At 43.0% G+C, this 13010-nt stretch overlaps 1 protein-coding gene across 3 annotated transcripts in view; it reads left to right on the top strand.

The window, feature by feature from the left end:
• The window catches only part of CCDC85C (coiled-coil domain containing 85C), a 284535-nt gene that overhangs the window by 110447 nt on the left and 161078 nt on the right, over positions 1 to 13010 (top strand). The window lies entirely within an intron of this gene.

The following is a 13010-nucleotide window of genomic DNA, read 5'->3' as shown; positions in this document are numbered from 1 at the left end:
TTAACAGCATCGTACAACCTACTGGAGTAGAAATACTTCAAATGTATCCCTTATGCGTGGGACAGCTGGCCCTCTTCTATGTGTATGAGCACAACATACTGTGGTGCAGTTTCCACAGGGAACTGTGTGTGTGTGTGTTAGCATGATATTATGGTATGACCAATGTAGGGCTCATGCATTGTGGGTGTGTGTTTGTATTACAGCCCTCTTCAGATTGTGCAATATCACAGGATTCTAGGGTGCAGCCACTGTATTACATTGGAGACAATGATATTGGATTGAATTGGAATTGCATTTATATAGCGCTTTCTACCCAGGCGAGGCATTGAAGTACACAGTTCAAGGATCCTTGGCTGCCTCCACTCTATGCACAGGAAGGTGTGCATGTGTGTTTGGTATCAGGCTCTTGGGTTGCAGGCACTACATGCACAGGCAGCTGCATGTGTGCATGGTCACGAGATCTTATTGGGCTCTCACTGTCGGCACATGCACCAACCACGTGGATGTATGCATAGTTAGAAGAGCCTGTGGTCCGAGCAGCCAGCCTGTACGTGCCCACGGTCATATTATGTATTACAGGACCGTTTTCAAAGGCTGCCCTCGTGTGTGTCTCCTCACATGCTGCTGTGTGCGTCCGCGTGGACACAGGTTCGTTGGTTGCCTGCACTATTTGGACATGCATCTGTATTCATGCATAGTCGCAGGATGTTGTGTACACTGTATGCAGAAGCAGCAATCTTTTGGGTGTATAGATGGTTAGGGAATGCTCTGTACAGGCACTCCATGCGGAGGTACTGTGTCTCATGTATGTGCGCAGTTACAGGCTCCTGTTGTGGAGGGTCCACACGCAGAGTGTGTGCCTATATGATGGGAGGTCTATGATCCTGTGGACCCAGGTCTCCTGTAGGTTTATGCATGATTCCAGTGTACTGGGGTTGCAGGCAATGAATGTGTATAGGAGTGTGCGTGATCACAGGATCCAGGTTTACAGACTTCCGCAGAGATCAGTCTCCTCCCCAGTGTGAGGGTAAAGATCATTGAAGGTAATAAGGTACTTGCTGCTATTATGTACCTGTTGAGTCCTGTTCGATGAAACCCTCCCTGTTTAGTGCAGTAGGTAGTTCTGTTCCCTTGAAAATAACCAGTGACTGCGCTGCTTTGTTTAAATGTACACGTTCCTATTCTTTTTCCTTCGAACAAGATGCTTTTTTTTGTTTCTGGAAAGAAGCCTCGTCTTTCCGAGCGATTGCTGAAGTACAAGGCATAACTTAGTTAAGAGCCTCGGTTGGATTGGGTCGTTGATGGTTACAGGAGCTATTTTCAGTTTTTGTTTCTACGCCAGAACAAATATGTACAACTATAAACTCCCATTGTCTTAGCACGCTGCATACTACATGGCAACAGGAAAACGGTGACTCAAAATATGAGGATTTAATCATGTAGCTAAAAATAAGGTCTCTCTTGCTTGGCCACATTTTCATTTATTAACCCACGTTTGGCAGTGTTGTGACTCAGTCTTACTAGAGTGGCTGAGACTTCGATCCGGTCCCACTGGATGCCCCAATAATAGCCATATAATGGGCCACACTGGGGTCCTGGCGGGTGGGTTTGCAAAACTATGGGTTAAATGAATTCTGACAATAAATGTTTGATGGGAAAGGTAGGCGACATGGAGAAGGTTTGAGATGGTTGGGCTGGCTAAAAGTGTGGAAAGCACATGACAACTAATTGCTTCAGAGGGCTTGCCTCTCGTGATTAAGGCCGGATGTGTGTTGGGGAATAACAGGACTGGGAAGGAAAACTTCACAGCATATCAACCTGCCAGAATCACTCTATGTTAAACCCTAACGAGGAAGCAGGATCTCGCAGCCACCCTAAATCAAACAGTAGATGAGATTTTCACAGCTATAGAACATTTGCACTTGATTTTGGATTGCCTGATTTACATATGCTTACCAAATACATAATGAGTGACCGCTGGTTGGAAAATGGTAACTTATTGACACAAGTCTTTCCCGAAGCCTAGATAGCCCAGGGAGGATGTCAGACTGGACTAGTTAGGACTGAGATACCATTTCTTCTAAGTCTACTATAAAAGGAGAGGTTTGATTGACCAAGAACATACCAGCTGTGTCGGAGAATGCATGTTCACACGGTAATGGAGACTAAGGGGAATGCCGGGAAAACAAGTGGGTTTTGGGTTGAAGTTTTAAAGTCGATGAATAATTGTGTCAGGATATGTGGTGGTGTCACGACATGTCAAGGTGTAAGAATATGTAATGAGGAAGTCATATTAATGCCACCGTCCCTTAGAGTGCCCAAGGCCTAGAAATACTTTCTATAAATCACTTACTCTTTTTTTGCCTCCATAATGTGCCTACAGGGTATAGCAAGGTCATCAAAGCTGTGACCATCCAGTTCATACATTACAATTATCACTTTGAGAGTGCTTGCGTCAGGGCTCAAGGACGCAATGTGGTCTAGTATGTGTCCTGGCAGCATAACCTGGCATTAGAGACACAGATCACGTGATGCCTCAGAACCAATCACAGCTGTGTGTTTACCTCAGTACAAAGACACTCGGGCCTTCCGCAAGTGTGTGATTATTTATTAGGCACGCACTATCGCACCGGAACCCATGAGTGCCAACAAAATGATGGTGTCCAGGCTGTGAGGTTTATAGTTGGTTACAGCACAGCATGTTTTTTATTTTAAAAGCTCTATGCTGTCCTAACATTTTGCTTAGTTTATTTTCTTATTAAGCTGTATTAAAATGTCAAAATTAAAAAAGAAACAATCTGCAATTTGAAACATACAAAAAACAGCTTCATCAACTATAATTATGTCTAACTGTTTTAGATATAAAGACTGAACCCAGTTGGCAGCTTCAGTAGTCAGACAGAAAATCTTTATTTAGATCTTTGATAGAAATCCATAAAAGAGCATATGTACAAAGTTAATTAATAGGTTAAAAAGATAAGGAAAAAAAAATCATCAATAAATAGCAGTAGAATATGTGTACATAAAATGATCAGTACAAGAATTGGAGCCTCTAAAAATTTGCATACCTAATCAAATAGTCATTTGGTCAACTAAAATATTATTTGCAGAATTGTACATCATTAAATAGCAAATGGGATATATGGACATAAGAAGATCAGTACAATAATTAGAACCTCTTAAAATGTGCATACCTGATCAGATAGACATTTGGCCATCTAAAATATTGTTTGCTGAGCTGTGCAAATTTGTAGCAGGGTGCTTAGCAGTTAGAATCAAGATATTTCCTTTCTTTTATCGCTGCAGCAATAATGCGATCAATAGCTATACAGATCAATTTCAGTATTTTCCGTGATGAGTAAAAAAATAGAGCATCTTATCTGAGAATCTCCAACTTCTGGGATGTTTCAGATGGGTTAACACAGTGGAATAGTGTTCCTTTATTTCTTGTGGACTGTAGCACTATTTCAAGGTGAGTTTAACTGGCTGACAACTCTGCATTGTTGGCATGCTTTCAGGAGAAAACACCCCCACCCGCCTCCTTGCAAAGAGAGTGGTGCTAGCCTTGTGGTGAGAAATTTCATGTGAAATTGGGCACACCCCTTTAATTCCTTGGATCTTTTGAGTAAACTGACTGTAATTGGTAGTTAATTGCATCCTGCCTATGTGGTTTTGTAGCACGTTGCAAAACATATGATATATTGATGAAAGGCGTGTGGGTGCTTCACCACAGGCATGAGGCTCATGGATTTGAGAACATGGCAGGAAAGGACTATATGGGACGATAATTCAGAAAAACCTGCAGAGATTGGGGCAGATTCAGTTAACGTGTCAGTTTATATGGACCTGTGATCCACTCTCACAGCAGAACCTGCTGTTCAGATGCAGCAGGCTGTCTGCTAATCCCCTTATGACTCTGTTTCTCTTCAGAGCACACATCCAGGGTTGCCTATTCTTCTGGTGTGGACTGTGCCATTTAATGGTATTCATAGCCCATGTCTTGTATCTCAGCCCCAGCCATCTAAGGGACCACACAGGCATGCAACATACATCCAAAAGGCATGCACGCCCACTTAACCCCCTCGCTGCCAGGCTTTCCCCCCCCCCCCCCCTCAGGTGCCAGGCATTTTGTTGGCTATTTGGAGCAGTTTGTGCTTAGGCCCTCATAACTTTTTGTCCACATAAGCTACCCACGCCAAATTTGCGTCCTTTTTATAAACATCCTAGGGATTCTAGCTATAACCAGAGTTTGTAGGTTCCCCAGAAGAAGATTAAGAAATTAGCCAAAATACAGCAAAAATTTATTTTTTTCCCCCAAAAAATGGGAACAAAGGGTAGCAGAAGAAGGCTTGTGTTTTTCCCCCCCCTGAAAATGGCATCAACAAAGGGTTTGCAGTGCTACATCTTCCCAGCTTTTAGGAAGAGGCAGACTTGAATCAGAAAACCAAATTTTTCAACTCAATTTTGGCATTTTACTGGGACATGCCCCATTTTTAGTATTTTTTTGTGTTTTTAGCCTCTTTCCAGTTAGTGACAGAAATGGGTGTGAAAACAATACTGGATCCCAAACAGCTAAACATTTCTGAAAAGTAGACAAAATTCTGAATTCAGCAAGCGCTCATTTGCATAGACCCTTCAAGGTTTTCCTACAGAAAGTAAAAGCTAAAATAAAAAAAATATTGAAATTGAGGTGAAAAAAGAGAGCTATTTCTGTCCACGTTTCTAATATACCGTTGTCTCTGCTGGACTCCTCTGGTTGAGGAGGATATATAGGGCTTGTAGGTTCACCAAGAACCCTAGGTATCCAGAGCCAATAAAGGGGCTGCACCTTGCAATGGGTTTTCATTGTATACCGGGTATACAGCAATTCATTTGGTGAAATATAAAAAGTGAAAAATAGGTATCATGGAAACCTTTGTATTTCCAAAATGGGCACAAGATAAGGTGTTGAGAAGTGGTGGTTATTTGCACATCTCTGAATTCCGCGGCCCCCATACTAGCATGTGAATTACAGGGCATTCCTCTAATAGACGCCTTTTTTACACACTGTCTTACATTTCGAATGGAAAAAATGTAGAGAAAGACAAGAGGCAATAACACTTGTTCTGCTATTCTGTGTTCCCCCCCAAGTCTCTCGATAAAAATAATACCTCACTTGTGTGCGTAGGCCTAAGGCCCGCAACAGGAAACACAACATGGACACATCACATTTATACATTGAAATCTGACATGTTTTATTTGGAAAGTGCCTAGCTGTGGATTTTGGTCTCTAGCTCAGCCGGCACCTAGGGAAACCCACCAAACCTGTGCATTTTTTTAAACTAGACACCTAGGGGAATCCAAGATGGGGTGATTTGTGGGGCTCGCACCAGGTTCTATTACCCAGAATCCTTTGCAAACCTCAAAAGTTGGCCAAAAAAACTTCCCTCACATTTTGGTGACAGAAAGTTCTAGAATCAGAGAGGTGACACAAATTTCCTTCCATCCAGCGTTTCCCCAAGTCTCCAGATAAAAATGGTACCTCACTGGTATCTCACTAGGCCTAGTGCCCGCGACAGGAAATGCCCCAAAACACAATGTGGACACATCAAAATGATCTATTACAAAGCGACCTGTTTTTTGTAGGGAGGTCACCTGCGTTTATGGTCCCAGGTGCGGCAGACATCTAGGTAAACCTACCAAACCCAGACATATTTGAAAACTAGACACCCAGAGGAGTCCAGGGAGGAGTGGCTTGTGTGGATCCCCCAACATTTTCTTAGCCAGACTCCTCTGCAAACCTCAAATATTGCTAAAAAAAAATCACATTTTCCACACTTTTCTTTGTAGGAATACTATGCCTGTTCAAATTTCCTACCACTCAATGTTCCCCTCAGTCTGCCATTAAAAATTATATATCACTTGTGTGGGCGGCCCAGGTGCCTGCAGCAGAAAATGTAGAGATTGAGGGGAAAATGTTGGGGGATCCACGCAAGACACACCTCCCTGGACTTCTCCCGGTGTCTAGTTTTACAAAAATGCCTGAATTTGGTAGGTTTCCCTAGATGACTGCTGCACTGGGGACCAAAAACGCAGGTGCTCCCTCCCCGAGAAAGAGAGATCGTTTTATAATAGATCATTTTGATGTATCCACATCCTTCTGTGATGTTCCAAATTGTGAAAAGAAACACACTTAGGTTATGTTAAAAAGACCCCTCTCCCACCAAGCAAGTTGGTGGCATGCTCCATCATAGGGTTCCCACCTAAGACACCTAGCATGTCATGGGTGTGCTGCGACGCCTGATACCAGAGGAGCCGGTTTTGTCATTTTTACCACACATACTGGTTGGATTTGGCACGAGGGTGAGTGATGGTTTAGTAGTTCAAATTTTATTAGCAAGAAATTTTACAAAAATGAAATGCATTGTTAATAACTGAAATGCCAAAAAACTGAACAAATGACTCACAGCTCGTGAGCTGTAAAGCTGCATCAAGGCACCAATTGATTACAGTCCATTCACACACCTTTCATACATGACGTGCACAAAACCATTTACCCCGCCAGCTGCGGGCCCAGCACATTACAACACTTGCATCAACAGACAGCGCCATTCAAGGGCCCATCACTTTGATACGCCCACAGGCCTGATACAGCAATCACTAAAATAAAGAGAAACAACCCAACTTGATACAGCAATCACACCAGCTGATGGGAGTGTGTGGACTCGCGTTTGGCTGGCACTGCCAGGCAAACGCCACTCCAAGCACACCGCCAGGCAAGTGCCACTCCACGCAGACCGCCATCACTTTTTTTGTTTTTAAACAACAAAGAAACCACTAACTATTTATAAATAAGTACAAAACATTAAACATGACAGTAATGCTAACCGTGAAAGTGAACATATGAAAATATAAAATACCAGTTTACCCTCACAGTAGTTCCCAGTAATTCTTATGTGTGGTAACTCCTGAAACAGCCACCCACACACAGTCCAGACTTTGGAGGACAGTCAAGACAGTACATCCTAGTCTCCTTCTGGATACCTCTTCGAGCACAGACTCTACATCTTTTAGCTGGAAAGTCTTTTTTGGCCGTGTGAGGAATGTGCTCAGCCAAGTGACGATCTTTCAATCTAGCCACATCCTCCACCACTGCTTCTCTAGGAACTCTTGCCTGTTCCAGGACAACTAGGCTTGTCATGACAGACTCCAGTAATTTCACACATCTCACCCTTGGCTCTGGAGAAATATTCTTGAACACAAAAAAAGCATTAAAAGTTGCCAAGTGGAACAAGTGAACCGCTAATTTCTTATACCAAACATAAGACTTACGAACAGCAGTGTAATGTTCCAACCTCTGATTTACTCTATCAACACCACCCATATGCTTATTGTAGTCTAAAACGCACACAGGTTTGCACACTTCAGCAACTTGATCCCAAACAGCCACAGGTGAAGTACTCTCATTATGGATGGTAGTTAGCATGTACATGTCCCTCCTTTCTACAGATTTCAGAGCTAGCAGGCCATCATTCCGCAAGGCACTGCACTTTCCCTTCTCAAGTTTCTTTTTTACAGACAAGCTCTCTTGGATAGCCTTTCCAGTTAGAGCAGATTGTGCTACAAGCACCAGTGTCCACTCTGAACAATTCCTTGAATAACTGAACTCCAGTGTAGAAGTTATCTACATACAAATGATGACCTTTGTTAAACAGTTATCTACCAAGTTCCCACACAATTTTTTCACTAACTCCAAAAGTGGGCAGACAACCAGGAGGGTCAATACTGGAATCCCTACCAGTGTAGACCCGGGAGTTATACACATATCCTGTACTACTTTCAGACAGCACATACAGTTTAATTCCATACCGTGCCCTCTTGCTAGGAATGTACGGCCTAAAAACCAAACGACCCTTGAACAGGACCACAGACTCTTCTACCGATATTTATTTGCCTGGAACATAGATCTCTGAAAACCGATCTACAAATTTTTCAAGGACAGGTCTAATCTAAAGAAGACGGTCAGAATCAAGGTGATCTTGTGGCAAGGCTAAAGCATTAGCAACAAAATGCAACATCCGAAGAAGAAGCTCATACCCGTTACGACTCATAGTTGCAGGCAGGAAATATAGCAGTTGCCATCAAGAGACTAGTAGACCAATATGAAGACAGTGATGGCTTCCTTATCAGCCCCATCAAAAAAGTTAAACACAAGCACTTTTTAATCTCTTCCAGATTTGTGGGAATCAACCAGCTAGCTCTAGAGTGTGGCCTAAGTCTGGCAGCCTTGTCCCTCAAATACTGCCCTGCATACAAGTTAGTCTGCTCAACAGTCTCAAAAATACATCATCCATAAACACCTGATAGAAATTGACAGGCAAAAAGTTTTCCGTAGTCACTGTACACCCTGGGAGACCAATAAAGGCAGGCAACTGTGGCTGCTCCATGTTTAAGGCAACCTAGAGTTCAGGTCTTCCAATGAGAAACATTTCACTAAGAGTTATAAACTCAAAAACGATATCACTCACTTGCCTGAAAAAGCTAGACTCACCGGCAACTACTCTGCACAGCCACAGCAGCCACCACTGATATCCCACTCAAAAGAAAAAAGAAAAGAAAATTACACACAAGACAACACAAATAACATTGTGCACTAATCTAATGACAATTTCACCCACAATCCTGCATTTGGTACACCATTTACAAAATGTCATTCATGCATGGCAACAATAGTCATTTCGAGTAAATTGTTTTTTCTTACCTAAAACAAATGCAGGTCAACCACTGCCAAAACCGCAACGAGCCACAGCAAAGGAAGCAAAAGCTTTGAACTAGAGCAAAAAGGAGAAATAAACTGTTATAATCACAAATGCAAATACTTCTCCAGTTGACTAACACTCCGCCACCAAACATTTAGAAATGCTCACGCTTTTCTAGTGGTGTCTGTCCCCAAGGGGAGCAGAAATAGCCACCAGTACTGTGCTGAATCCCTTGCCCAAGGGCACACTCCTCACCAAAAAAAAAAAACTACAAAGAACCCCTGGTGCCTTAGTGGCTTCTGGGGCCCAAAGGTCCTAAAAATAATAGGCTGATCTGCCCCCAAATGGGGAAGAAATGGCAAAAAAATATATTGACCCCTTTGGGGGGCGACCCTTGCACAAGGGGCAACCCCCCCACACACAAAGCCACCCACACAAGATCCCTGGCGCTAAGTGGATGCTGCCCCCTTTGCAGAGATGGACCTAAAAAAAAAATAGGCAGATCTGCCCCCACAGGGGGGCAGAACTGCCCAATAGTGCTCTGTCCCCTTGGGGGCAACTCTTGCCCAGGGGGCCGCCACCACACAAAAAATAATCCCTGGTTTCTGTCCCCCCTTGGGGGCAAAACGGCCTAAAAATCATAGGCCGATCGGGGCAGAGACAGCAATAAAAACATTGCCCCCCCCAGGGAGAGCGACCCTTGCCCAAGAGGTCGATCCCTGACGCAATAAACACACACACGCACACACATAAACAAATCCCTGGTGTCTAGTGGACATTCCTGCAGGAATGCTGAAAGACATTGAGGGAAAGGAAAACCCTTTCCTTTTCCCTGTTTCCCCCGATGCCTCTATTCTAGCAATCCCTCCCCCACAACCCTCCCGGCCCGAGAAGAAACTCACCTCCTCTTTCAACGACATGCTGGAAGCAAATGGCTTCCAGTGCATCAGGCACACTCTGATGATGTCCGCTCACGATCGCGTGCTGACGTCATTAGAGGAGGGGAGGGGTCAGGGTGGAAGGGGAAGCGATTTCCCCTCCTAGCTCTGACCTGACTTGGGGGGGAGCTAGCGCTCCCTGTGGGCCGGTCCCAGGACGTAATGGTTACGTCTGTGGCGCCTCAGCGCCGTCCTACCAGACGTAACCTTTACATCCTTGGCGGGGAAGGAGTTAAGATGAAAAAATATTTTTACACATTTGATGACTGTTGTGTGTGTTCGAAATAACACATCACAGGCTTGCCAGAGGTACTGTTCTTTTTAGGTTGATCATAGCAGCGCGCAAGCGCTGCTTTTCTGACGTGTTGGTATGTATCTGGGCTTTAAACCATGCCCACAGCAAGCCCCTCACTATCACTTGTTCATGGGCTTGCCTTTCAAAAATCCTTTGACGACATTGGTAAATTGTTTAGCTTTGTCCCTCCTTAGGGCGGTTTTGTTACCACCTTGGCCATCGCCCCTGTTACATGGATAATTGCACTTTTGCCGATTAAGTTTGACTGCGAGCGAACTTCTTTTTCCTTTTTGTGTGTCTCTTCATGCTGATGCTCATAGCGGCCGTGGCACTGTGAATCAGCTCCCTTAGGTGAAACTGTTTTACTTTTCATTTTCAACTTATGTGGAAGAAAAGTCCGGTTAGGAGTTTACAAAGCTAATAACTCTAATTCGAGCAAATGCGTGACCCATTGCATTTCAAATGCCTGTTTTTGTTTGCGTTTATGCAAGACTTTGGATAGATTTTAGGTATGTTAGAAGTTTTGATGTTTTTTCTCTGATAGATGTTTTAGGTATTTATTCCTAGAAATATTTGTGAAAATCAGCATCCGAGAAACAAGATGGCGCCTTTGCGTCGGAAGACTTAGCCACTGTGAACTTCACCATTAAAAAAAAAAAAAAAAAAAAAAAAAGACTTGTCCATCAGCGTAGGTTTGGGGGGAAAAACTCTGGGCACCTCTCTTGTTTACTTTCTGTGCAACAAAGCAGATTCTACTGATTTTGCGACAACTTGAATCAAATGGCAGAAATTGTAAGAATTGTGTATTATTTCCACTTCACATCCCCCTTTTTAAAAGCTCGTTCTTTTTACGGCTGCCCCCACCCGAGGTGGTGTTTGAGCACCCACTGTTCCCCAGTTCTGTTTGTATTTTAATGCCGCCTTGGGCAAGAGAGATGGGACATAGGGCCCATTTCCATGCTTGCAGCGGGTCCATCGTAACCCAGGCTTGCACCAGTGCAGCTCAGAGCAGCTCTGCACTTAATCTTCTGTAAAACACAACGTTCATGAGGAGTAAGCAAAAGGTTGTGTAGAGTAAAGGACTGTTTTTTGCATGTTGTACCTCAATTATGTATAACATATCTGACAAAAGCATATCTGATCAAAAATAGATTGGCATGTCAGGTGGTTCATTGCTCTCATGTTAGATGTCTAGTTTGAAGGGAGATTAAATAGTGTTTACCTTTTTTAGGTCTCAGCCTATAAAAAGCCGTAGAGATCTGTAGTTCAAGACCTGTTGTCTGCAGAACTATATAGGTAGAGTGTCTTCAGGTCGCCCTGGCTTCTGTGTGGATGGATTTCTTGTCTATAACAAGTTCCTGCTCCTTATTCAATTTCTTGCCTCCCCATTTTGTGTTTTGTCTCTCTGTGGCACATTGGTGCTTTAACAGATTGGTTAACCTGTATCCTTCCACTGCTGACTATAGGGATTTTTTTCTCAGTTTTTTTATCACTCTTTAGAACTGTATTGCTTTTCTCACCCTCTTTGAACTTCCTGGATTTACTTATCGTTTATTTATGTAACGCTGACAGCATCACACTATTACTAGGCCACTTACATTTTTTCAAGCCTCCATCCCCACTCTCACAATCCACATTAGTTTCTCAACCCTCTTCCCAAGTTGCTTACATACCTCCCTCTCAGCTTGCAAGTTAACTTATTTCCTTTTAATTATTTTTTTTATTTTGCGCATCAGTCGTGAATATTTTTTTTAATGATTTTTTGGTTTGCTGTTCTAAAATGACCTTGGCTGTCTTGGAACAATAAATCGAGGTGGAAACAAAAACACACTAAATGGCGGTCAGTGCATTTGTGTGCATATACTGTAGACCCACAGCAACCATCCTGAAATGATTATTTTGGAGAACAAAAACATTTGAAGCTGAACGCTGCATGTATGTAAGATTCACATCTTTGAACTGATTTTCTTCATGCCAGACAACTTAATTCAGAAATGGCTGCTACACCTGTGTACGCATAATGCCCGCCATCAAGTTGGGAAACTAAGCGTTGGCAAAACAGTCAGGTTTCACAGAGGAGGACTGTTATCTTTGATATTGCTTCTTTTGTGATGATACCACATTTCTACAGTGCTGCAGATTTTCTTTACATAGTCTTACAACACGATGTAGCTTGTTACAGTGGAAGATTAGTCTGTGGGAGAGCAAGAGTCTTATATTCAGCGTCCATCAATCCAGTATATACAAGTGAAGGGACCAAATCATTATTCTTATTAAATTTCATCTGTTAATGCAGTAAAATGAAGTGATCTGAGAATCCCCTTAGTGAGGCACATGTCTTTTGGGTGCCTGAAGTTAAGCATACTATGTTATCCATATTGATGTAGCGCCATCCACCTTGTGAAGGCTTCTTAGAGCATTTTCTATCTTGGCACCCAGTCGAGCATCTCTAGGAAGACTTTCAATTGGACTGGAGAAACCATCACTTGTTGGTGTCTGCTGTCCTGGCTATGTGTGACTGCATATTTGGAAAAAAGTTATACAGCGTTAAGATGTGAAATGCTTGGTGTGAGAAAGCAAGTGAAGCGAGTTCGATCCAAGAACACGTTTGTGAAATTTTGTTCGTCTGGGAGGATGTTTTGTTCTTCTTATGATTCATCAGGATTTTCTGTAGCTGTTAACTTTCATTGTGCTTGTTTGAAGTCATGCAGTTCTTGAATCAAACCAAAATGGATGCTGTGTGTGAGCCCCACATATCCCCCCTAAAGCACACTGTGAGAGTTATCATTTGGAGTATAAGAAGTGCTGAGAAGCAGTTAAATCTGAATTGCTTCGGAGAGCTGTGGCAGAACAAGCTTTGCTTCCTTTGTGGATAAACACAAAGCAGTACCTTCATTCTTTATTTTAATACCCTTATGGTTGCAGCTTGGAGCAGAAGAGACCTTCGGATGCAGAGTATGCAAAAGTCTGCGGGTAAACACAGACAGCACAATAAACTATGCTTTTAAGAGTGTGTGTTCAATTTAAGCCTGCGGGGTG

Source organism: Pleurodeles waltl, chromosome 9, assembly GCF_031143425.1.
Source record: "Pleurodeles waltl isolate 20211129_DDA chromosome 9, aPleWal1.hap1.20221129, whole genome shotgun sequence".
Lineage (NCBI taxonomy): Eukaryota > Metazoa > Chordata > Amphibia > Caudata > Salamandridae > Pleurodeles > Pleurodeles waltl.
The sequence above is the reverse complement of the archived record's forward strand: the minus strand, read 5'-3'. Positions and strand labels throughout refer to the sequence as shown.